Source organism: Ambystoma mexicanum, chromosome 2q (assembly GCF_040938575.1).
Source record: "Ambystoma mexicanum isolate Mex_15411 chromosome 2q, UKY_AmexF1_1, whole genome shotgun sequence".
Taxonomy (NCBI): Eukaryota; Metazoa; Chordata; class Amphibia; order Caudata; family Ambystomatidae; genus Ambystoma; species Ambystoma mexicanum.
In genome coordinates this window covers 1039210710-1039237350 of record NC_090924.1, presented here as the reverse complement: position 1 = coordinate 1039237350, position 26641 = coordinate 1039210710, and the positions used below count along the sequence as shown (strand labels likewise).

At 47.7% G+C, this 26641-nt stretch overlaps 1 protein-coding gene across 5 annotated transcripts in view; it reads left to right on the top strand.

Annotated features, from left to right (window-relative positions):
- The window catches only part of NMT2 (N-myristoyltransferase 2), a 1164729-nt gene that overhangs the window by 699732 nt on the left and 438356 nt on the right, over positions 1 to 26641 (top strand). The gene's annotated exons all lie outside the window — the stretch shown is intronic.

Sequence of the window (26641 nt, the reverse complement as noted above, 5' to 3'; positions counted from 1 at the left end):
TGTGTACGATTCGGGAGAGGGAAGAGGCGTGGACTTACTTGAGCAGCTTCTGGTCACGTGGCTCGGAATACCGAGTCATGCGGTTGCGCGTCCCGTTATTCCTTACGTCACATCACTTCCCTCAAAGTCGACATTATCTATTTGAGAGATGTCATTATTCAGAGGTGATAAGACACCTAATTCTTTTATATTGCCAGGTAGTTCAATATAGACAGCCTTAATGTTTTAAACACAGGCAGTTATTTGAAAATACTACTGATCACGTGACGCAAATTGCCTGGTCACGTGTTAAGTGCCCTATTCCTCGTTTTATCACGTCCTACAATCTAAAGATGATTTGGTTGTAGGTCGTCTGGCTTTTATCTTATTTAGGAATATGTCATTACTCAAGTGTAATGAACACCTGATTCATTTACTGTATATGTCAGTATCCACAGCCACTGTCTTTTTACAGAGGGTTTTTCTGTAGAAAATCCATGATCCTTAATACAAATACCTGACTATAACACCAAGTGCAACGGCATTCATTTGGGGCTAAACAGTGTCTGAAAAATAATGCCTCAATTTATTAGCCTATCTAAAGGGTCATATTTCCTGTATTGACCCTCCTTTTCTACTCACATGTCTCACATGTGGTTGGTTTGCAAGGGCACAGTCCATCGTCTATAGGGCCTTCAATTTATTAGAAAAATATTGGAATGTATTGGCCTATCAGCTTATAGCTGTTACATTCAATAGCTCTATTTGCATCATTTTATTGCAAAAGCAACCACAGTAAAATAAGTATAAACCTATCTTCCTAGATAAATAACCCCTATCTACCACCCTTCTTAAACAGACTTTACCACTACTGCAACATCACGGACTTGAACTCTTTGTAAGTACTCTAACCCCCAATGACCAAAGTCCCACCAGAAGGTGGCAGGAAGGGGGGTGGCGGAGGGGGTGAACAATATAAGCCTTTCATTTCAAAACTATAGTAGTAGATTCCTCTTTTCTAGACCACCTTTGAACTTAACATTTGAGACTGGCAAGTCTCATATGGATCTCCTCGGCACACAGAGCTGCCAATCACCCACGGTCCTGTATCAGATGTAAACAAAAACATTTAACAGGGATTATATTGTCACCTCTTTTGATCTTGCACCCTCCAAAAAGAATTTGAAACTTCAACTTGTGTGCCGGGGTCTTTCCTATCTGTAAGGGTGTAGAAGCAAAAGACTGACACAAGGGTGGGATTTTGATTTGTTATAAATGTTTATTCAACTTAAGAAGGGTTGGGGAAATGCCTCACAAGCCCTAACACTAAAAGGGGTTTCCCTGCCTCAACAAAACAAATAAGTTCACTGTTGTGTCAAAACTCTCTCTCACAATAATAACTAAGTGCAGGGTGGGGGTGGGAGTCCATCTTCGTAACAGTTCCACTGTAGCTCAAAACACACAAGATCGACAACAATGGTCCTGCAGGCTGTGGGCTCCTGGTGTTGCCAAGCAAGGGTTTCCTTCCTCTTGGCGAGAGACAATGTCCACTTTCTTTCAAGGGGCTCTACTTCTCTTTCCCTTGATTCTTCTTCCCGCTTCCTAGCCTTTTTTTATAACACATTTCAAGGGGGTATGTGCCCCTTCCTCCTTTTATTCTCAGTCAATCCGGTGCACTAACCTGTCAGACACTTGTTTTATGAAGATTAGTATGTGTGCGAGTATTATTGCTCATCTCGCATTTCCAGGGATTAGTTTCAACGGTTTGGGGTTTGTGTCTTGCAGTCCTAGCCAACCTGTTACACTAACCGACCAGGTACTCTGACTAGGAAGATTGTCTTGGATGCAATCTTCATATGGGTGCGGGTCCCAGACTCGCCTTTCTTCTGTCTCTCACTTTCCTCTTCTGTCTCCCACTTTCCTGGACTACTACTTTGTCCACCAGGGTTCCTGACCCAGTATTCATGCAACATCTGCTACTACTTCTCAGGGGCCCTCCGTCCACCCAATAGCCAGTATATCTTGTTTCTTGGTCTGCAATGGCTTTGATTCTCTCGCGATGCCAGGGGTCTGCTGTGGTGATTGGTCTGTGCTTGCCTTCCTCCGTCGCTCCTCCACAGACAGGCAGAGACAAGTGAGGCCTCAGGGTCGCGTTTTGCTTCCTCGCTTCTCCCTGTGACCGATCACACCGGGAGCTTCTGCTTCATTGCTCTGTGAGCAGGCTCTCACTAGGGCCGCCTTCTCTCCTTCTCGCTCCCTTCTCGTGTCCCGCTCCGTCTGCTTTCCAAACGTACTCACACACTGCTTGTGACTGCAGTTCCTCCAGGGAGAGCTTTATCTTGTGGCAAGTCCTTCTTCCATCTTCATATTGGTAAGGGTTCTCAATTATCCGTATTGACTAGACCGCGCTGTTAGTGTTTGCTTGGTATTCATCATTCTTCCGTGCTCCTTCGTCCCAGTAGTTTCTTTAATGTTGATATGGGTAGCCCTTGTTATTCGTCTCAGTACATGGTGTGGCGTTCATGTAGTCTACCCTGCAGCATAACATGGCGGGAGGTAAGGACTAGGTTATCCTGTGGGGTATGGAAAGGTATGGGAGTTTGATAAGGGTTATCTGCATACAGCGTTCTCCCTTCTATGTCGTCCCTCGTCACATGAGGGATATTGTCATGATGCCTACCCCCAGGCATCCGGACCAAGCCCATCAGCCCTGGGAGCAGGCATCTAGACATTTAGTAAAACCTCAGCAGCCCCGGCTAGGGGCTATCTAGGTTCAGTCCTGGCGCCTTTGGCGCCAGGCTCATTGTAGAAATCAGTCCTGGCACCTAATGCGCCAGGCTCATAATCATTACTTACCTCAGGCAGACCATGCTGTAAAGGACGCCAATCCAACATGAAGCCTGAAAGGGACTATTTTTCTACAGGGACTATTTTTTACTCGGGTGTGGTTCTAGGGACTTCTTACCTGGGACTACTTTTGAGGCTATTTAAACCACGCCCGACCAGCAACACATGCTTCGCGTTATTCTGCATCCAGCAGCGTAACGCTCACCGTGCCTGCAGCCTGCATCCAGTCTTCTGCCACGCCCGCCTCGAATCCGGAGCTTCTATTCCACACCTGATTCTGGATCCATCTCGTCTCCGGACCCGTAAAGAACATAATTTTTGCACGCGCCGCACCTCCAGCTGCAGCGCTGCGCCATACTCGCCAGTCTTCACAGCATCCTTCGGGTCGGCGCTGCCTCCATCATTTCTTCGCCGAACTTCGGCACCTAGGAGACAAAAGAAAACCACAAGGAGAGCCGAGGGAACCAACAAATATAATTCTTACCACCATAGACTTACCTGATTTACCACCGGAGGCATCCTTTTGTGACTCTCCATATTTTCACGTGCCGCATCTGTAAAGAGAGACAAAACACGTTTTCCACGTGCAACATTTACCGGACAGCTCCGGGTAATACAGACTCTTACCTGAGCGCCACCAGCTGCCACAAGAGCATCTTTTCACGAGCCAGCTGCAAGACAAGAAAGGAAGGGGGGAAACAAGAGTGAACATCGGACATATTGAACTCTATGAACTTAATACTTACTGGTCCTCACCAGGAACCTCAGAGTCAATACTCTCCGGAACTCTCCCGAGCCTTCAAACCAGTGAAGTAACAGGAATCGACGCGCCCCTGCAAATCCACACACGATGGAGAGCTCATCTTTCAAGAATATAAGGTGAGATTGCTGTGAGGGCATTTCGGAGGTGATTAGTTGGGGAGGACTGTGGGTGTGCCATCACTTGAATCCACAAGTGGCTAAATCCATCTCTCCACTTGCAGGAGAATATTTCTACGGGTTAAGCAGACAAGATTAGGAGGGCAGATCCAGTCAGTCATCGCTGCACTACGCATCACGTGGGTGGAGACCGCAGCTGTCCGGGTCCGACCGATGCCCCTGTGGAAGCCAGGTGAGCGTAACAGATATCCCTCCTCATGTGATACTCCTGCTGCTACCACAGGGACACGCGGACCGCTCGAGGCGGCCACGCTTCATTGAGAGATTGAGTGCTGCCCCCAGGACAATACAAGAGATACGAACGAGGACTGACGAGCACTCTGCCACGTTAGCAGTGAACACACGCACACAGCGCTGTTCTGCACGGACGAACAAGATTTACTTCATGCCCACTGGCATTACCCATATAGCGTAGCTCCCGACTGCACAGGAAGGACATCCATTCGCCTGACTACACCTGTGTCGTGGCCGCATATCCCTCTCTCGAGAGGCAAAAGGAAGGACGCATACTGCACCTACCACCATCATTTGATTGGCTTCGCCTTCTACATGCACCAACACAGGGGAAGGAAACAAATCCGTCCAAAGGACTGTAGCGTAGTCTAAACGCTTGCACAGAAAACCAGGTTTCCATTCCTGATTAATGTTCCGGATTTTTCCCTTTGAGAACTGAAACATGTTGAGAGAATATACTGTGTAAAGTCAATACAGTGAAAACATTGATGCAAATAATCAGAGGTTTATGCAAAAAATCCTTTGTTTTCCTAGATTTAGGGAAAATCTGCACAATCTTTGGTTGATACGATACCCTGGCCACAGATTTGGCAGTTGTGGCAACTATGTTTAACCAATGAGTTATTTATCCAGGTTTTGGTTTATAAAATGTATTGTATGACGATTAATGTTTAAATTTGTCATGATTAAATTGTTTTTAAACTACTGAAAGTAGTTCCCCTTTCAGTGTTTTTCCTAACCTCCCAGACTTACCTCCATCTCCTTCTTTTCTCATACGTAACCTCCACCCGGGACTAGATAGAGGCAGCACTCAGATATTTGATAATGAGTGCACACCCAGGGTTCCTCCTTTATTTTGAGATACTCCTGCTGCGTTCCACCCCCAGGGGGATTATTGGAATGTGGCCGCACCGCCTTGGTCACATGATAAGTGTTCTCCCCCCAGAGAAGGGACAACATCCAGGGATTCGTCACAAATTAAGAAAAAGGTTTACCTGAATACTTGTTTTCACCTTTAGTCACAAAATGTTCTGCATTCATCAGCACCATCTTCCAGGCCAGTCGCTTTCCCTTAGACTTTCTCCATGCTCTCAATAACACACTGTATATCTTTTTTGTTTGCTGCAACATGCATAACAAAGGTTTGAAATGCATTCTCCATAGTAGTGATTTTAGATTCAAATGTATGCCTTGTTTTGTGTGAGTGAGTGCTTCCATCTACGTAAACTCCCAAGGGACAATAAGAGAACAGCCTCATCTTTTGCGATGTGTTATTGAAAAGGCAACTAACAGGGTGGGCATGCCCTGTTAGTTGCCTTTCCACTAACGGATTATGAAAGGCTCAATGTCATTGAAAGTAAGTTTGATACTTTGTTGACTTCCAACATTACAATAACAAGCTTAGGCATTTTCCTGATGATTTACTGACCTGCTAAGTGGGATCACATGGAAAACCTCAATCTTCTTCCAAATAAAACCAGAATGAAGGGTCATAATATAGTGGGCACATGAAATTACTGCAAAAGAAGGGGGTCTGGGAAACTCTCTACCAGCACAAACACAGCCCATTGACTTGTTCTTGGGTGTATGGCCCCTGGGAGAGTCTCAACCAAGTCTTTAGCTCACTGTTCTTTTCACAGAGAAGAAATTTCCCCGCATATCAGTCTTTGTCCTGCCCAGGGGCAGTCCAGCACCGAAATGCTAGGCAATTCTCCTCTGAACAAGAGTACCACAGCAACTCCATACACGTGTTTCAGCCTTGTTGGGCATCATCAGTGAGGTGAAGCTGCGCCTCTCTAAAAACAGTGAGCAAGGGGTCCACGTCTAGATCGCCCTGGTAACTTAGGGTTAGACCCAAAGTTAATGTATGCAAAAGAAGGGGGGTCTGGGAAACTCTCTACCAGCACAAACACAGCCCATTGACTTGTTCTTTGGTGGATGGCCCGTGGGAGAGTCTCAACCAAGTCTTTAGCTCACTGTTCTTTTCACAGAGAAGACATTTCCCCGCATATCAGTCTTTGTCCTGCCCAGGGGCAGTCCAGCACCGAAATGCTAGGCAATTCTCCTCTGAACAAGAGTACCACAGCAACCCCATACACGTGTTTCAGCCTTGTTGGGCATCAACAGTGAGGTGAAGCTGCGCCTCTCTAAAAACAGTGAGCAAGGGGTCCCCGTCTGGATCGCCCTGGTAACTTAGGGTTAGACCCAAAGTTAATGTATGCAAAAGACCCCTTTCTCACTGTTCTTAGAGAGGCAACAGTTTCACCTCACTGATGATGCCCAACAAGGCTGAAACACGTGTATGGGGTTACTGATGGTACTCTTGTTCAGGGGAGAATTGCCTAGCATTTCGGCGCTGGACTGCCCCTGGGCAGGACAAAGGCTGATATGCGGGGAAATTTCTTCTCTGTGAAAAGGACAGTGAGCTAAAGACTTGGTAGAGTCTCTCCCAGGGGTTACTCACCGAAGAACAGGTCATTGGGCTGTGTTCGTGCTGGTAGAGAGATTCCCAGACCCCCCTTTGTTTGCATACATGAAATTATTGACTCCGCTTAGAAGCTTCAGTAGCAGCTGTCTGATAAGGGACCCTAGCTTGGTAGTTGAAAAAAACCAAACACTCTTGTGTAAGAGTCTCTGGGTTACCCAAGAGGGACAGATCAATCATATGACATTTGACTTGTAAACAAGAGAATGAGCCACTTTTAAAAGTGAAAAACAAGAATGGCACTGGGAAATATATTGGGGTCTTTAACACCTAGCCCGCTCAAGAGAAATTGGACTTCTAGTGATTAGTGATTGAAGAACTCAAAGGTGATGCATTCCCTCGCCACATTTTGGTCCTTGCTTTCATTTCCCCCTTTTATCATGACTGCAAATATAGACCTCTTGAATAACATCAGAACTAGAAAACAAGAGCAAGAGGTTGCTCTGGAAAATGAGCCATTCCCATAAAACATCCTCTGTCCAACCACAGTAACCTGGAAGGCAGCAGGTACAGATTCTTAACACTCAAATAAGGTGGTATTACAACAGTCGAGCCAGATGGGCACTGTTTAAAATGAATATTGCGTAGTGTTTTTATACACTAAGCAGAATTCCTCCAAACGACAGATGGAGACACCAGAACATGTACCCTTTCTATCAAAGTCCAAACAATATTGGAACGGCAAACATAGATGATGTATAAACAAACCCATACTGTACTGATTGTGTGCACTAGTCTCATCAGGACATATTTATTCTTATATGTAGGTCATCTTGTTAAAACATCACCAACAAATTGATTCTTCATTAAAAAATAAATACCATATCAATGTACTCTTCCAACAGAGTCATGGACTCTTTGGTCTCAAAACTATGGAGAAAGGAAATTGCAACACTTTCACATATTATTGTGCTGAACTATTTAGCACAAAGTGTGTGCTTCTTCAGGCCCTTTTAAGCTTATATTTTTTTACATAGATTATCATAAATCATAATACAAAAGAAACACGTTTTAAATAAGGAAAGAAAATGATTTAAAAATTGTTTTTAAATTTATATTTTGATAAAGTACTCTTCTAATTACATTTTAGGTATGTTACTTATACTTAACTTCTTGTTTTTATGTCTTTTTTTCCCCTTTTCCTTCTTATTTAAAATGTGTGCATTGATGCTGTAAACATAATTTTTTTAATGAAGAATCAATTTGTTACAAATGTTATAACAAAACAAACATTAGAATAACTATCTACTGATGAGAACAATCACTCTAGTGTCCTTTTCAAAATGTTGGTAGTCTTTTACAGGCAGGGATTCTTCAAGTGACTAAAGTGCAGCAAATCGTAGGTAAATCATACCTTAATAGTTATAAGAATGATTGGGGGACAAATGGGGCACAGGGACACAATAGATATAAGGGATGTACCTGTACTCAAAATGAGTACTTATTCAACATAGTTACTTATTTCAGAGAAAGACTGGACATTCGGGTCCATTCTAGATTTGAAGCCATTAAACAGATGGCCACCCTCCAAGAAGTCAGTTTGATGATGCAGACTGGAAATGACAGAAACACCAAATCCCACGATATACATGTATAATTGCAAGAATCCAACACTTGGGAAATACTTACTTTTCCAGTTGGCTAGCAGTCCATAGCAAATGGAGGTTTTACCATGATGTTAACACAATTTCATTTGTGATAGCTGCATATTTACGCAGAAGCTCGGTACATGTATTCGCAGATCTAAGTGAATGGCCCACTACAGGAAGCCTGTCCACAGAATGTCAAGCAGACCCTCAGCAAACTGTACACGTTTCATAGATTATTTTTACATTGACTAGAAGATGTCAATTCAAATTCCGAGTGAAACGACAAAAATAGATAGTTATGCCACTGGTCTGGACCGTGCCAAAGGTGATGAAAGTTATGGGAATTACATGATCACAAGATTACAAATAGAGGCATGGCACACGAACAATGGTCACTCACAAGCAGGGACTGGGAAAAAGTAGTGTGTGTAAATATACAGGCTGTCAATACCGTGGAATGCTAGAATGGACAAAAAAGGCTTATGAAATTACTATTTCAGTGCTTCCTTGGGTGATAACAATAAATGCATCCCTCTTGGCCTGAGGAACACACCCATAGGGAATCCTAGTGCAGGTGGCATGGTTACCCACCAAAATACGTGAACCTTTGTCAGTGGGCTGAGCTTCAAAAAACGTACAAATCAAAATGCACCACATGTCAGTTTTCATTAACACATACAACACAATGGCAAGGCGGGAGCACACCAACTCCTCACCTATCTAAAGTAGGACATCAGAAATGGAAGTGGTGTCTCCAAAGAGACATCATTCTTGTGAGCGAACACCCCCGTGTTGAGTAAAAACAGATATCGGAATAACTAAGTCATCCGTTAATATGTAATAGACATGCCACCCTTAAGGGACATATCCCATCAATGGTGTACTCCAGACCTAGATATTTTTGTAAGAAGCACTAATAAAACATTGGAAAGCTATGCCTCCAGGTGCCAATAAAAGGAGAAAAGAGTTGACGTGCAACACACTGTGGAACTGGTACTTGAAATGTCCTTATGCTTTTCCAACAATACTTCTGATTTAGAGAGTGCCTCACAAAACAATGATATCATGCATGCCAATAATTCTTATCGCCCCAAATCGTTGCCAGCCAGGTATGGTATCCACATCTACTTCATCTTGTCAGTGGGTTTGCACATTATGTTTCAAGCACATCAGGGCATCATAGATGAATTCAAGGAAAGATAACTCAACCCATACACAAAACTATAACCATAACAGACCGGCTCCTGGGGCCATACAATGTGCACATTTAGGATTACCAAAAAGGTGTTTGAAAGTACATAGGGAAGCAGGAGGACCTAATGGAATGTTCTGCTACTACCAATGGGAATCATTGGTTTTAAGTCTTTGTAATTGCATCAGCATATGCAGCTTAAATTCACATGATCACAGCTGTATCCAGAACCCTTGCTAGGTTAGTACCAAAGATGTCAACATTTCTTCTAAACCAAAGCATTGAGCTTCCTGTTTTGTTTAAACCACTCCAGTTAGCTAATATGATTCTAGAGCCTTAGCGCATTTTACAAAGGGCCACATTGCCATGATTACTTAGTGAATGTTCCTTTCAACAATGTGTCTGAAGATGTACTACATGGGGATAAGTACATACCTTTATGAAATTGAACTGAAACACAGACATATGATTGACTGGTGGCACACTGGCAGTTTTATTGAACATATTTAATCTTGTCCCAACCTTACACACATTTCCCTATGGGGACTGTTTAAAGACTGTTTTGTAATCTATGCACAGCGTGCGAGAGTTACACTGCAAAAGGAGAATGTTACTTATCTGTAACACTTTTTTGTGTTTGCAGATTCCCTGTTGTAGGTTCTTATTCCACCCACCCATTCTTCATTAGCAGTTGGTTACAGCAAAACAAAATACCGAATTGCTTTTAAGTTTTTTTTTTAATAATTTTTATTATTTCCAACTTGATAGCCATACAGTGTAGCAGCAAGTATGCATTTCAATTCTCATGTACAGTTTCATGTTTTCTTCACCACCAACCCATCCTACCCCCCTTCCTGAGCCTACCACACGCCTCAGCCTTTCACATCCTCTTCTATGGGCCTCCCTCCCTCCTCTCCCCCTGAAGGGCTGCCTTCCTCCGGGCTTGCCTGGTCAGACCCAGACAGTGTAGCTACTATTTGCTTCCAGGCTATCAACGTGTCCACTTCTTTCTTCCCACCTCTGTTTGCTGCTTCATTCCACACCACTGTTTCAGCATTCGCCCTTTTCTGGAGATCGTGCCACCAGGCTTCTACTTTCGGTCTTCTACTTGCTTTCCAACTAATTGCTATCCTGTGTTTAGCAAGTATGTACACCAGGTCTTTGAGTTTACTCACGTGTTTCAGTTTATGCGGCCTGGAGAACCCCCCCTAACATGCACGCCCACAAGGAGTTCACATCCAACTTTATCTCCTTCCCTGGCCATAAGGTGGGCCACCTCCCTCCAGAATCTCCTTATTTCAGGGCATGCCCAGAACATATGTACCATTCCTGCATTCACGTCCCCACATTTTGGACATGTCTCTGTTCCTGCGTTTTTAAACTTGGCTATATTCTTAGGGGTTATGTATGCTCTGTGGGTAACATATAGCTGAATCTGTTGCAATTCTCACATTTCTTGATACTTTCTTGTGGTATCCCTGTACCCTTACCCACAACCCGTCTCCCATTGATTCCTCAGCCGCCTCCTCCCAATCTCGACTCGTCTGCATCACCTCCTTCCCCGCCATAGACATCAACAGTTTGTATATTCGGGAGACCTCATGGCCTCCATCTGACACATTATAAAATGTTTCTATGGCAGTGTCGGGCTGTCGCGTCAACACTGTCTCTGACCATGTACCTTTTATCATCTTCACCAGCCTAGCGTATGTGATGTATTGTCCTCTGTGTAATCCTGTGTCTTCCAACAGTGTATCAAACTCAATCGTCTTCCCGTCTTGCCACACATCCCCGAGGGCTGCTATACCGGTCGGTTCCCATTGTCCTCTGACAATCCTCCTCATTTGCTCATCAATCGAATCCAGTGCCACTAGCGGCATCTGTGGGGAGCACGGGAACGGGTTCTCTGTTACCGGGCAGGCACTTTGCCCCATTTTCCCACCCAGATCCAGCAGTCTTGTCCCTTCTTTGCACTGCAATTTTGGCAGCCATATCCATTCATTCAGAAAATGAGTACACTTGGCTTTCAATAGTGTGGACTCTGGTGTAGGATCCTCCGATAACCACCTTGCGACGTATTGAATTTGGCTAGCCAGATAGTATACCTCAAAATTGGGCAATCTAATGCCCCCTTGTTCATATGGGTTCTGTAGCTTCCATAACGCTATTCTGTTCCTGGAGTTGTGCCATATGAACCCCCTACATATACTCTGAACTTTAGCAAAGAATCGTTTGGGTATCATATATGGTAAGTTCGCAAAGTAGTGTAGTAGCCTGGGCAGTTCCACCATCTTTAACAGTGCCACTCTCCCCATCATGCTCAAGGGGCGCTTGGGCCAAAATGTCATGCTATTTTCAATTTTAGACACCGTCTTTTCTGTGTTTTGCTCGTGTTCTTCTCCAACATGGGGTCTGGCATGGATTCACATGCTCATGAATATTCCCCATCGTCAGGCTGGGAATCCTCAGTAAAGAAAAAAATCAGTTTCAGTTTAGTTTCTGAACTGTCTTTTTACTAATAACCAATCACTGGTCTCTGGGTCATACTGCCCCCAGCCAATGACTGCCCTCTACCTAAGCCCCTACTCTGGCAGCCATCTTCAGATTTTTACTGCACGTTCAAGTGTTGGGAGTCCTCGTGCTTAGCTCTCTAGCTTTTACTGCGTGTTGCGTTTTTTCAAAGAGTTTACTCTAATTTTGTCAGTCAATTCGAGCCTCAAGCTCCACCGATTCATCTTCCGATTAACAGGGAACTGTTTCGGAATTTTCTACGCCCCTCAAGGGCGATTTTTCATTGAATTTCACTTCCTGGAGGAGCCCAGAAGATCTTTGAGGCCTACCCCGCGTGGACATGGCTCAACACAAAGGAGACTCGACGCCCGTTGGATCTAAGCTGTTCAGGAACTGCCCAGGATGTGGACTACAGAACGTCTTCAAGGAGGATGAGCACTCTGTGTCTCTACTGCCTGCACTCCGACAAGTCGCACATGGAGGAGGACTGTGCGTTCTGCAAGAACATGTCTGTCTGGACCATGAAGGACCATCGAAAACGACTCGCTCACTGGCTGGAGGCGAAGAGCCCGGCAGCAGGTGAGAAGAAGTCTGAGCGGTCTTCTAAGACCTTTGAGGGCGCACTGGCGACAGGGGCCCAACAGAAGGCAAAGCAACGCGAGTCCGTGGGCACCGGGAGCGCCGTTGGTTCGGGCTCCTCGGCTGCCAGGCCGGGCGCAATGTCACCGACGCCATCAACCACAAGCCAGCATTCCGGCTCTGTGAAATGGAAATTGGAGAACCAGGGTAAGCTTCGGGAGAAGCCCCGGCCGATCCCGACAGAGAAAGCCAAGGGGGAGCTGGGCGGTGACCCTCCCTCCACGGTGAAGGCCTCCGATGCGCCTAAGGTCGTGAAGCCCCAGATTCACCTGGCTAAGGCCTCAAATGAGGGGGTTGTGGTGTCTCTGGCGAAGCCCGCAGAGGGAACCACAGTGGAGACGGCCTAGCGTTTCCCTGCCATCCCAGAGGGAATCGTCTTTCCAACTGATCGAAAAGACGAAGCCCTGGGATGAGAAGGAGGGGGGAGAGGTAGTCCTAGCAGACTCGGATACCTCCTCCGAGGACGAGCTGTCTGTCATCAAGGCAGCCCTGGACAAGAGGTTCGAGGAGGTCAGGGCCTGGGGGAAGGATCCCGACGAGGTGGACGTACAGAGCGAGGGTGGAGCCGACGCAGAACGGCAGGTTGAGGAGGAACCGGAGGAGCCTCCACCGACGCTCCCGTCTCAACCGATGCCAGCACCGTCGGACAGGTCGGAAGACGTCTTGCTGGCACTGGACACCTTGTGCACAGAGAGAAGGACAAGGTTGCCCTTACCGCCAGCGGACGATCCAGCAGCGCCTGGACCGCCGGGCAGCCCTCCAGCCAAACGGAGGTCAGTCCATCTACCCCCACCTTTCCAGCCTTCACCTCCATCCCCTCTACCGAGACGGGGACGGACAACGGCGGAGACGACGGAACAGATCTCCCATTGCCCCCTCCCCGTGCTTTCCCTCCCGTCGAAATTGGCATGTTTCACCGAGGCCTCTGAGCTCTTTCAGCTGTGCCCCGAAGAGAGGAAGGAGGGAGTCCTGTATCAACGACGAGAGGCCAAAGGAACACCGTACTCTCAGTTCCGCTGTTGGACGACATCTGGGACGAGGGACTGTCCCTTCTGAAGAACCCGTCCACGGCCCCTGTGAAGAGAGACCGGTACGAGAAGTAGTACCGGGTCCCAGATTCCGCTCCTAAGTGCCTCAGGGCGCAGCCGTCCCCGGACTCAGTAGTCTCCGCGGTGGCAAAGAAGAAATCGGCAGGGGCGACGGCATCAACTTCCACTTCCCCGCCGGACGACAAGGAGAAGAAGCTGGACGCCATGGGACGTCAGGTCATCTCGTCGGCAGCGACGACCATTAAGGCGGCCGACGCTCTCACTATCGTGGCCCGCTATGATAGGGAGCTGTGTTTTTAAATCACCCCCCTCCTGGACTTCCTCCCGGATGACAAGAGAGCGGAGGCCCTCGGAATCCTGCAGTAGGGCGAGGTGGCTTCTGATCACGCTATCACGGTAGCCACAGACATCGCCGACACCGGGTTTCAACAGATGGGCAACAGCGTTTGCCTTCGTCGGCGTGGTTGGCTCAGCGCAACCGACTTCAGTCAGGACGTACAGACCAGGGTACTGGACATGCCCTTCGACAGGAACAATCTGTTTGGCAAGGCAGTGGACGAGTCCCTGCAGGCCATCAATGCAGACACCGAGACAGCCCGTGCCCTGGGAACGCTACATCGGCGACGGCTGTCCTTTCGGACCTCCGGAGGTCTTACCGCCAGGTGGCCCGTTCTTCGTCGCAAATAGCCTACAGAGGCCGCAACAAGGCCGGTGGACATCGTCACCATCGTCAAGGGGGCAAGGCCTCAGTGAAGCAGGACTGAACCGGCCGTGATGTCGGCGCCACCCGAGCACCCCGGTGGGAGGCTGGCGAAATTCGTCGGCGTGTGGGAATCCATCTCCACCGACCGTTGGGTGCTGGATGCCCTGGCCCACGGGCACACTCTGGAGTTCCAAAGGAAGTGCCCAGACTTTCCACCTGTGGCCAGGAAAGAAAACCACATCCCACAACTACTTCTGGAGGTACGAGCGATGCTGGCAAAGGGCGCAATAGAACTCGTCCCGAAGAGGCTCTGGAGCTCTGGAGTATACTCACCGTACTTCCTCGTCCGAAAGAAAACCGGCGGCTGGTTGCCTATCCTGGACCTCCGCCGCCTCAACAGGTACATACAATCCCAGAAATTACAGATTATCACCCTTAAGCACGTGCTGGGAGTCGCTGGACCTGGAAGATGCATACTTCCACATCCCTATACACAAAGGACATCGGAACTTTCTGTGCTTCGTGGTCCAGGTGCTGCACTATCAGTTCAGGGCACTGCCCTTTGGGTTGAAGTCGGCACCAAGGGTCTTCACCAAGTGCCTGGCACCGGTGGGGGCATGGCTACACCTGCAGGGGATCCATGTCTACCCCTATCTGGACGATTGGCTCATCCGAGCGAAGTCAAGGGAACTCGCCGTCGACCACAAAGCGAGGACCGTCCGCCTGCTCACGGAAGTGGGGTTCTCGATCAACTTTGCGAAGTCCTGCTTGGTGCCATTGCAGGACGCCCTATTCCTAGGGGCCAGGCTCAACACGGTGGTGTGGCTAGCTTCACTGTCGGAGGAGAGGATAAAGTCCATCATGGGCAAGGTACAACGGCTGTTGTCTATGGAAGTAGCCAGGGTGAGGTCCATCAAGTCCCGCAAGAGGCCTCTGGCTCCCGGAGAAGAAGTCACTGCACATCAATGTCCTGGAGCTCCTGGCCGTGTTCTGGGCCCTCAGGTCCTTCCTTCCGTCCCTCAAGGACAAGGTGGTACGGACAACACCACTATGATGATCTACATATGGAAGCAGGGGGACACCAGATTTCCAGCTCTATACAAGGAAGCGCGTGATCTGTGGCACTGAGCTGTCTCCCAGGGGATGTTCTTGGTACCCTTTCACCTGGCAGGAGTGAAGAACAGTCGCCGACTCACTCAGCAGGGAGCTGCGCTCTTGCCAAGAGTGGGAGCTTCGGCAGGATCAAGTAGATCTTCTATTCTGACGATGGGGCAGTCCCCAGATCGATCTATTCACGACGGTGATGAACACCAAGTGCCGGAGGTTTGCCAACAGGTTTCCCCAGCCCAGGAGCATGGGGGTTGCATTCTCCTTCCCCTGGAACGGCCTGTTCTTCTATGCATTCCCACCGTTGCTGCTGGTACTGCGACTCATCAGTCAACTCAGACGGTTCTGGTGCAGGATGATCCTCGTCGCACCGGCGTGGTCGAGGCAGATATGGTTCCCATACCTTCTGGACATGTCAGCGTCCCCTCCGGTCAAGCTACCGACAGACGCAGATCTTCTCACCAGCGAAGAAGGTGCGATCCTGCATCACGACCCAGGATCGCTGAACCTGCAGGCCTGGCTCCGGCAGCGCTAGTGTTTGGAGGCTATGATATCCTGGCGGACTGCAAGAAGGTACTTGCCAAGGCCAGGGCTTCCTCGAATCTTAAGTGCTATGGACATAAATGGAAGAGTTTCTCTGTCTTGTGCCGTGCACAGAAGATTCACCCTCTACGGATTACGGCCCCTCAAGTGCTGCCGTACTTGCTGTCGCTGGCAAAGGCGGGGCTGGCACATGCCTTCATCAAAATTCATCTGTCGGATATCTCCCGCCACACCAGAACTCCGGGCGGTCATCACTGTGGTCTCACCGCCTGGTGAAGGAGTTCATGAAAGGACAGTTCCGCTCGTTCCCGCCGGTGAAGTTTCCGGCCCCGGCGTGGGAGCTCAACGTGGTGCTGACCAGGCTTATGGGAGCTCAACGTGGTGCTGACCAGGCTTATGGGTCCGCCATTCGAGCCTTTGCATTCGGCAACTATGAAATTCCTATCGTGGAAGACTGCGTTTCTTGTGGCCATCACCTCTGCACGACGAGTGGGAGAGATCCAGGCCCTCTCCTGTAAACCGCTGTACCTGACATTCCACCAGACGAGGGTAGTGCTGAGGACACACCCCTCCTTCATGCCCAGGGTGCCATCGGACTTCCACCTCAACAAGCCCTTGGTGTTGCCTGTTTTCTTCCCGTCGCCTTCGTCGCCGGCTGAGAGAACTTTGCACTCGCTGGATATGGCTAGAGCACTGAAGTTCTACATGGACTGCACAAAGAGTTTTCGGAAGACATCACAGCTGTTTGTGAACTTTGGCCCTGTGAACCAAGGAAAGGCCCTCTCCAAGGCTTCCATTTCCAGATGTCTCTACGGCTGCATCATGCACTGTCACCGGTTGGCAAACCGACCGTTGCCCGGCCGTCCGAGAGCCCATTCGACCAGAGCGACCGCTGCTACTAAGGCGTTCCTGTCTGGTGTGCCCCTGCTGGACATCTTCAGGGCAGCTACGCGGAGGTCGACGCACACCTTCACGAAATTCTACTGCGTTGACCGGGATTCCAGGGAGGAGTCCAGAGTCGGTCAAGCAGTGCTGCGCAACCTGTTCGCTTAAAGGTGAGCATGGGGAGGGGGTAAGAGATGCTTAATGTTGAGTTTTTGAAATGCTTAATGTTGAGCTTTGCCACCTCCCGTGGTTGTGCATGTGTGTACTGCTATGTATTCTTGTATTCATGAGCATGTGAATCCATGCCAGACCCCCATGCTGGAGAAGGAACAAGTTACTTACCTGTAACTGTTGTTTTCCAGCATGGGTCTGGCATGGATACACATGCGAACCCTCCCTCCAACCCCTCTGCGGCTCTTCTCTTGGTCCTACTGCCACTTTACCTGGTACCATATATGAAGATGGCTGCCAGAGGAGGGGCTTAGGTAGAGGGCAGTCATTGGCTGGGGCAGTATGACCCAGAGACCAGTGATTGGTTATTAGTAGAAAGACAGTTCAGAAACGAAACTGAAACTGATTTTTTTCTTTACTGAGGATTCCCAGCCTGACGACAGGAAATATTCATGAGCATGTGAATCCATGCCAGACCCATGCTGGAGAACAACAGTTACAGGTAAGTAACTTGTTCCAACTTCAACATTGTGGTATACATCTATTCCCAGGTATCTGAACGTCTCAGTTTCCCTCCATATCTGTAACACAGGCAGTTTGTCGTGGTATTCCCACATATCTATCGAGGTGGAATATGCTAGATTTGTTGGGGTTAATTATTAGGCCAGACAGCAGCATGCATCGTTCCATAACCTCCAAAATACACTGTAGGTTTTCCTCAGGATACTTCAAGTACAGCAGCATATCATCTGTGTAAATCGATATCAGATGTTTCCTTCCCTTCGTGTTGCTCCCTACTTCTCCATATTGCTGCCTCAAGTATATCGCATGGGGATCAAGTGCTAAAATAAGAAGCATCTTGAAAGGGGCCCCTAGGGGTCCCTTACGTCTATGGAAACAAGGCGAGTCACCACACACGATAGATACGCCAGACACAAGGTTGTATTCACAAAGCTAGGGTTTATTGCAAAGCAAAAGTCTCAGTTTTCCAACTCGGTCTCACGCCCCGCGACGTGTATCTCTAGACCTCGAGGGACGCAAGAGAGTGAATTACGTACATCAGTTACATATATACAAAATGCGCATCAAACAATCAGCTATGACATGTTTAACACCCCCCTTTATTGGGTTTCTTTGAACTTGGTGTGATGATGGACATTTTCGACAACTATGACACCTTCAAATATCTATTCTAGTAACAATTTGCAATTTGTGAGTGCGGAAGCATCTTCCAGTTGTTGAACAGAACACAGCGCTTCTGTTCCTGGAAGCGAGCAACATACAGGGGGAGAGTTGCATTTCAGACCTTGCTATCTATGAGGTGCTTTTCGTGTCCTGGGAGCTGACGCGCTCTAACGGGGCCCAGCAAAGGGGGGCCGTAAGAAGAGCATAATTCAAGCCTTTAGCTGCTTTATTCTAACATATTCTACCATATAACGAGACTGGCTGGCAGCTGCGAAATGATTAAATGCCCTGCAGCTCTGCTTCAAGGCTACATTCGGGAGGGAGCAGGGCATTCCTTCCTGGCGCTGCCTACGTTGTGTTTCAACAAACTCTTGTTATCCTCGCGGCCCTGAGGCCTTGTCCTTTCACGTGCAGACAACAATGTTTTACAGTCGAGCAGTGTTAGCAGAAAATGTACTGCGAAGCAATAAGAACAGAAAGCAATGAGCAATGGTTAGAAAACAAAATGGTGATTTTTGTTACATCAAAATGGCCGTTCATTTGCAAACTCGGAAACCTATATTCTGTCCTATCGTGCATGAGACGGTTGGCCCACGGCCATCAAAATACGTTTGCGGTCACACAGTAGAGGTATCCATTTTTCTAGACTGACAATCTGGGACCATGGGCATCCCTGTCTAGTACCTCTGCTAAGTTGCCACTGTTCTGATCTGGTCAGTCCCGTTCTGACTCAAGCCAATGGTTTGCTGTATAGCAGTTAGACCCACTTCAAATATGCGGGCCCGATACCATATTCCTTTAAAACAGCCATTAACCATGGCCATTTGACTGAGTCAAAGGCTTTCCCTGCATCCAATGAGATTACTGCCACCTCCAGGGAGCCCCCCCTCCGTCTGCTCTATAATGTGATGGAGCCGCCTAAGGTTGTCGGATATGCTCCTGCGCGGGACATACCCCGTCTGGTCAGGATCTACAAGTTTATTTATAACTGATCTCAACCTATTGGCCATCACTGCTGAGAGTATCTTACTGTCCTGGTTGAGCATTGATAGTGGTCTGTATGATCCGCAGTCTGTGCTCGATTTATTGGGTTTAAGGAGCGGAATGATGATCGCTTCCCTAAGGGACTCTGGCAACATGCCCCTGTCAAACGCCTCGTTTAACATTGCTAGCATCGGGGGGAGCAATTCTGACCTGTATGTTTTGTAAAATTCACTTGGGAGTTAATCCGCCCCTGGTGCTTTATTAGTGGGTAGTTGCTTAATCACTCGTGTAATTGGAGCCTCCAAGTTCTCTTTCCCCTGCCTCAAGTTTGGGAAGATTAATCTCAGTCAATGTTTCCAGCACATCAATGTCCTCCCCCTCGGTTATGTCTGTGTACAATCGCTGATAGTACTCAAAAAAACATTTGTTCACACCTTCTTGGATATCTCGGGTCTGCCCATCCATACCCTGCATTGCTCTGATTGTTTGTCTGGGGGTCTCGCTCTTATATAACCAGGCTAGTAATCTGCCTGTCTTATCTCCTTCTGCATTCTGCCTTTCTACGTATTTTTTGTAGTTTATGTTGCATAGTCTTTCCCAGGGATCCCTACAATCTTATTGTAGTTGGTATATGGTCTCCGCCTCCTCTGGGGAACTCGCACCCTCCCACATTTTGGTCATCACTTTCCTTTCTGCGTCATGCAGTTCCTGTATTATACTGCCTTGCAACCCTTTTGACTTTGATATTGCCGCCCCCCTCACCACCACCTTAAATGCCTCCCACAGTGTACCAGCCGATCCTACATTACCAGTGTTGTGTTCAAAGTACTGTTGTATTTCTTTCCTCAGGTCTTCTCTAAACACAGTCTCTTTTAGTGCCTCGGCCCTGAGTCTCCATGTCGGGATTCTCGCCCTAGGAGGCAAGTTCTGCCATGTTGCTATCAACGGCGCGTGGTCTGAGAGGACCACAGCTTTGTATTTTGCCCTCATCATTTCTTCCGTTAGCTCCGATGCGGCAAATACATAATCTAATAGGGTGTGCAGGTTTTGTGGGGCAGAATAGTGAGAATATTCACTGTTCTGTGGCTGGTGCATTTTCCACACATCCACTAGCCGAAAATTACTTAATAGGGCCCTCAAGGCCTTATCTGCTGGGGTAGGCTTCTCGACCTTCTCATCTGATCTGTCGAATTTTGGGTCCAATGTGCAGTTGAAGTGCCCCCCCCACGCCCCAATAGAACTGCCCCATCCATATATGGGCTAATCTTGACATATTGGTTCCTAAAGTAGACAGTGGTGTCCTGATTCAGAGCATAAGTGTCAATGATGTTCACCTCTCTATTTTCTACCAACCCTCTTAATAACACCATCCTCCCGTCTGTCTCTATGGTGGACTGTAATAGCTTAAACAGGACGTGTGGTGCTATCCACGTTAAAACCCCTCTGGCGTATGCTGAGTACGTTGTTCGTATGGTGGTCCCTTTCCATTTCCTCACCACCGCCTCTTGCTTATCTTGAGTTTCTTGTAACAAGACAATATCTATTTTCTGTCTCTTCAGGTACAGAATGACCTTATTCCATTTGATATAATTATTTAGCCCTCTCACATTCCAGGTCACTATCTTCAGGTCTCCCATCTCATCCGTTCCCTACTCCGTCCGCCTCCTCTCCTATCCTCCTCTTCTTACACTGTGGCTTGTGATTGTAGGCTTTGCCCTTTACAACTCCCCAAACTCACTCCCCCCTCCTCCACTTCAGCACCCCAAGTCCCTCTTCCCTACCCTTCGCAAACTGTTGCCCAACTCATTCCTTGGATATCCGGCTACCCCACATCTAGTCCCTTTCTCGGACTCAGCCGATACTCGGAGCCCCGCAGGTGGATACCACACTACTAGTATCCCAACTAAACTACCTTTTGGGGGTGATAGTGTGTCTTCTGGTGCTGCTGATCTAAAGCGGCACTTGTGTCTCCTGCATTAGGCTAACAACATATTGCACAGTTTACACATACCCGAGCCTTCATGCAAACATTTTCATCTCATCTTGTTACACACTGCGTTATATGCTAGTTCCAAAGTCAATGTGTTTGCCATGCTCATTGCCACATATCATCTGCTTGGCCAACATTATTGCTCAGACAAAATTAGGGTTTCACCTATAGCGTGTCTGTGTTTCCTGTTTTGGGCTATTAGTATATTGCACAGTTTACATACTTAATTCCCCATTCAACCTTTCCTAGCAATCTCATCATGGGCTGCATTATAGTCTAGTCCCAAAGTCAACAGCTGTGTGGTGCTTATTACTTCTTAACATACGCCTACACAACATTACAGCCAAGGAAACCACTGGTTCACTTATCCATTTCGCTATCCGTCTGGACAGTTCCTTGTGTCCAACCAATGCCGTCGCGTTCTCTGGAGTCTCAAAAGAAGGGCCTTGTTCTTATGAAACACCTTCAGTTTTGCTGGGTACATCAGCATATATTTGTAGCCCGCTTCGCGCAGCCTCCTTTTGATCGCCACATAATTTAGTCGCTGCCTCTGTATCAAGAAGATGTAGTCTGGGTATGCTGCGATAGTTGCAGACGCTCTACTTATGATACCCCCTTTTCCGAAAGTGCTCCAAGATCTTCACTCTGTCTTTGTAGTTCAATATCTTGGCGATGATCGTGGTTGGGGGGCTCCCGATGGTGGCTTCCTGACCAGGGCTCTGTGCGCTCTCTCCACTGCGAATCCCTAGGTGAGTGCGCCTCCCTTTATGTCCTGTAAAAGCATGTTCTCGACATAGTTGGGTCTGATCCTTCTCCCTACGGGAGCCCAAATATGCATACATTATTCCTGCATGCACGCCCTTCTGCTTCTTCCGCCCGGCTCTCCAGGTTGCGCACTTGTTGTAGCAGTGTATAAACTTCTTTGGTGTTAGCCGTGCAGGTGGCTGTGTTAGGCTTTACCTCTTTTTCCAGTCCGCCTGTGCATTCAGCTAGCGCCCTCACATCTTGCCGCAGCAAATGAACGTCCACACTTACAGCGTCTATCTTAAATTCAAGCGAGGTCTTCGGTCCAGCGATACAGCGATAGGGTGCCATGTAATAATGTTGCCACAAAAATCTTGCCATGCAAAAATATCGCCGAAAAATGGCCGTTTTTTGTGGCGACATTATTGCATGGAACATGCGGGGACACCCCCGCAACCCCCAAACTTATTTTTTTCTTTTTTTTAAAAAAACATTTTTTTTTTTTTTGCCCCTGTCCCCATATATATGGTCACCCATATAATATCGCCGCAACCTTTTCCCGGCAATATTATTCACGGCGACTATATATATGGGGATAATATTACCTGATACCGCAATAGCAGTGTCAATTTTGCTCTCCCACAATGCCTTCAATTCTGCAACAGCTTCCATGATCTGTTGGTCATTCCGTGTCGGGGTAACTTCTCCCTGCGTGCTTTGTCCCTTACTTCTAACAACTTCCGTTGTTTGTGGCGATTTAGCAAACTCCTCAATTGTTGGCTGCTTCCCTTTGGCTTTAGGCAACTTAGAGCCCATTTCACTTACCGTAGGGGTTTCTTCCGCTATGGACGATGTACCGCAACTGGTTTATACTGTCGATTCGCAGGTTAGGTGTCCTGTCTCTGGGGCTGCTTCTCAGTCCGGTCTCAGTGTTCGTGACCAGTACGTGGTGGTGCATCACTCTCTCTTTAGTTGCTTGGCCCTGATCAATCTTAACCAGCAACACCTCACTCAGGCCTCTGTGGCCTCTGTGTCCATCAGTCCAGTCTCGTACGGCGATCCCTGTTGTTTCCGTCCTGTGGCTCTCTGTTGTGGGGCTCGCCTTTGCTCCTGCTGGTTTTAGTCTCGCTTTAGCCTCCCCAGTGTTCGCTTGTCTGTTAGGGCCGGGGATCTCGCCTAAAGGGGGTGTGAGGGCTTCCCGTGGCTACCTTTTCTTCTGCGACAATTCTGTAATGTGGCTTACTGGAACAACGCCACTGTTATGGTTCCAGTTGAGTTGTTTGTGTGTGGGCTGGGGCTGACACCTTTTGTCCCACATAGCTGTTAATGTCACTGGGCTGCGGCAGCGTTGCTTACGCGCCTGCCCCCATGTACTACACTCGCATAGCTTCACTCCTAGTTGGATGAGCTTGGAGATTCACATAACCTACACAGGCCACTTGCTTTTAGGGCCTTGGTGGGGCCATTGTAGCTCCAGTCCCTCACACAGTGCTCACGTTAACATGGAGGGTCTTGCTGCCGTTCAGTCGCACAGCCTCCGTTACCATCCACCTGATCCTTTGTTACCTGAGTCCGTCGTCCTGATTCAGCTCTTGTTTACCTCTCACATACCCTGTTCATAGCAGTCCAGTGACCATGTCTCCCTGCGAGCGTTCAGTGTCGTCTCAGCTCGAATGATATTGCGTCTCTAAGGATAGCCTACCCGTGTTGTACATCAACTCCGTATCCGCAGCATGTAAGAATTCTTATCGTTCTGTTCCCATGCCATAACCTGGGCATTTGTCCATTAGCTATGCCGTTTGTACCCAACATTACTCATTTTGTCAGCCCCTTTTCGTTTCCCCTCCAGTAAGGTGCTGCATGAGACATTTCCTTTGGTTTGGCATAACAAGGCCGCAGATTTATTTTTTACATATACATAACCACTGCAAACAGGTATTAAAAATTAGTTCCAAAAGGTGTGGCGACTGCTCCTCGTCCTGCTTCCTTCCCCCTTTACCTCCATATTGATTGCAGGCACAACTCCCCCAAGGCCTTCGAATCTGAGAAACCGCCTGCCCCTGCAGGTCTTTGCGGACTGGGGGAGCGCCGTTTGTTGGGGGGAAGTTGAGCCCCAATTGCTACCGCCAGACACCCCCGCCGTTTAGGCTCCCAGGAGGCGCTGTCTAGAATGGGCGAAGCCCCTTCCGGTTTAGCAATGGCTCATTCGGAGTCTTTGTCTTATCATAGGTTGCCACAACCCGCCTGTCCATCCTGCGACAACGACGTCCAGGCTCTGCCATAGCTGTAGGGTGGGAGGGTGGGAAACGAAGTCCTCCACTTTTGGCGGGCGCCCGGCTGCTGGAAGAGCTGCAAGTGCTCCTGCGCCGGGCGCCCGCCGCTTTTATGTCCCAAGCCCCGCCTCCTTCCTTTGTTGCCCTTCGCGGGCTTTCCCGGGCTCTTGGCGCCCTTTCCTCTGGCTCCTTTGCCGCCCTCTCCCCTGCCCCTGGGGGGGGAGGGGCAAGAGCGCGTAAAGGAGGAAGGCCCCTGCCCCGGTTATCGGGGTGCCTCCTCCACTCGCTGTGCTCCCCGTTCGTCACCTTCAGTTTCACTGTTTCGGCCAGCCCAGTGTCGTGTACGTTCAGTGCTCCCAATGTATATGGGAGTTTTCCCCTCTATTATTCTTAGTCCGTTTCACCTTAATGGGAGGCCCGGTCCGAATACACTCTTAACACAGTTATACTCTCCACTCGTGTGGCACACCAAAGAAGCAGGCTCTGTGTATTATTGCAGCATATTGCTTTACGAAGCTCGGTCAATGTCGGAGCTCCAGTGCGAGGGCCCCACTTCTCTGGACCCCCAGCATATGCTCCACTCCTACCTTTCAAGCCTCCAGGTCGCTTCACGGACCCGGCAAGGGCTTCTGTGTACGTTGGCGCAGCGCGGTTCTGCCTGCCTGCTTTTCACTTCTTTCTGCTTCTGACCTGCAGCCGGTCGGGGTTTCATCCATCCGCCACTGTGTTACGGCCATTCTGCTTCCGCTATCGGGGTCCGTCAGCTCGGTCCTTTGATCCCATGCAGCCACCGTCTTGTTCTTTTTTTCGGCAGGACCTCGCTCCTCTTCCCCAGCACCCTATTCCTGGGCTGTGTTCTGTTTCACATCAGAATTGCGCTCACCATGCTCCTCACATGTTCATGCATGTGTCGTTACGAAATAAAGTGTGGTGGTCGACTCAGAATATATTTTATCCTCAGGATCATAGAGGATCAGCAGGAGCACCTCAGAGTCACATATCACATGGCTCTAAAGCCACGCCCCATCGAATTGCTTTTAAGTTCATTAATTTACATTTTCATTAATGTAAGAGGTGATTAATATGGATATGATTTTATTGTGTTTCTTCTGCAATAATGATTTTATTGGAAGAGTAATTATGAGGCAATGGAGAGTAATACATGAGTTTAAATGTACAGGTTTAAGTTTTACTTCTGCCTTGAAAAGCGTATTTGGTACCGTGTGTTTGCTCATCACTCCCAAGGAGCAAAAGTATTCTGGTTTAGAACTGCTCGTTTCCCGTTTAGCCCCCCCTGTACATTTGTACATGCCATTTAGCATCTGACTATTGTGAGGCTTCTGCACAGTTCCTTAAAGAACTGTGCACTTGTAGCAATTCTCCACAGTGCCCAAATAATTATACACCTAGTTAATAACTAACATTTTGATTATTATTCATAAAATGCAATACACCTGGATTACTTCATTACATACTTCTCTTGTTTGAGACACAATTGTTTTGATTGTACTTAAAAAAATACTTGCATTTATTTCCGCAGTATGTATACATACTTCATATAAGAGAATGTTCTGGAAAAAATACCCTGCATTTACATATAATGTAAAGGCAGGATATAAAACATGTTTGATAGCCTTGCTTTATTTTATAGCTGTAATCACAGGTGCATGATTGGTTTTACTGCATCAGTTAGACTTCCTGTCTGTTGTTGAGTATTGGGCACAGTACCTTTCATTACATTGAGCATGTGCAGAGATGTGAAATCTTAATAGAGGGGTGAATATTTTGTATGTAACTGGAGAGCAGCGGGGCGCTGTGCAGGACGTGAATAGCTAGTGTTTGGGCTGGTATCTTTGAACAGTAGCGCAATATTGTACGCTGTGGCCTGTGCTGCAGTCTGTGCATCCATTAGGATTAGTCCATGGTCCGGTTTTGTTGAAAAAGTGTTAGGACAGTTCTTCTGAAAACCAACTAAGGGCTTAGTAAAACCATTCAACTGAGGCAGTACAAGACTCCACTGCTAGCATAAGGCTGTACCACCTGAGTTCAGTGTAGCGTAGACTGAGCAGCCAGGCTTATCTTAGGAGGGAGAGAGGGCTGTAGAATCAGTACAAAGAAATTGTAATCCAAATGGTCCAAAGAAACACTGACATACTATGTATTGTAAAAAATAAATGGTTTATTTAAATACAAGTAGGATGTGATAAATCTTGGGCAAAATAAGTACTATCACAGATCATATAAACACATTATAGAAAAACACAACACTATGCTTGAAGGTACACAGACCAAAGAATATAACATAATTTGGAACACCTAACAGGAGTTATAGGAAAGTCAAACCAATAGTTACTTTTTACATTACTTTCAGTAATATAAGGATAGTAGACCCTAGCAGTTGGACTATGACGCTCAGCAAGAAATCACTTAGTCACCCAACTGGACAATTTACTTTTTTGTGAATAGTGGAACACTTATTCTAGGAACAGTAAAACACCTATAACTCTGATTCACTAAAAGTTATTCTAGGGGAGTTGGACATTGGAGTGTAATATTCAATTGCAGTTGCTTTTCAGTTCACAGACTAAGGGA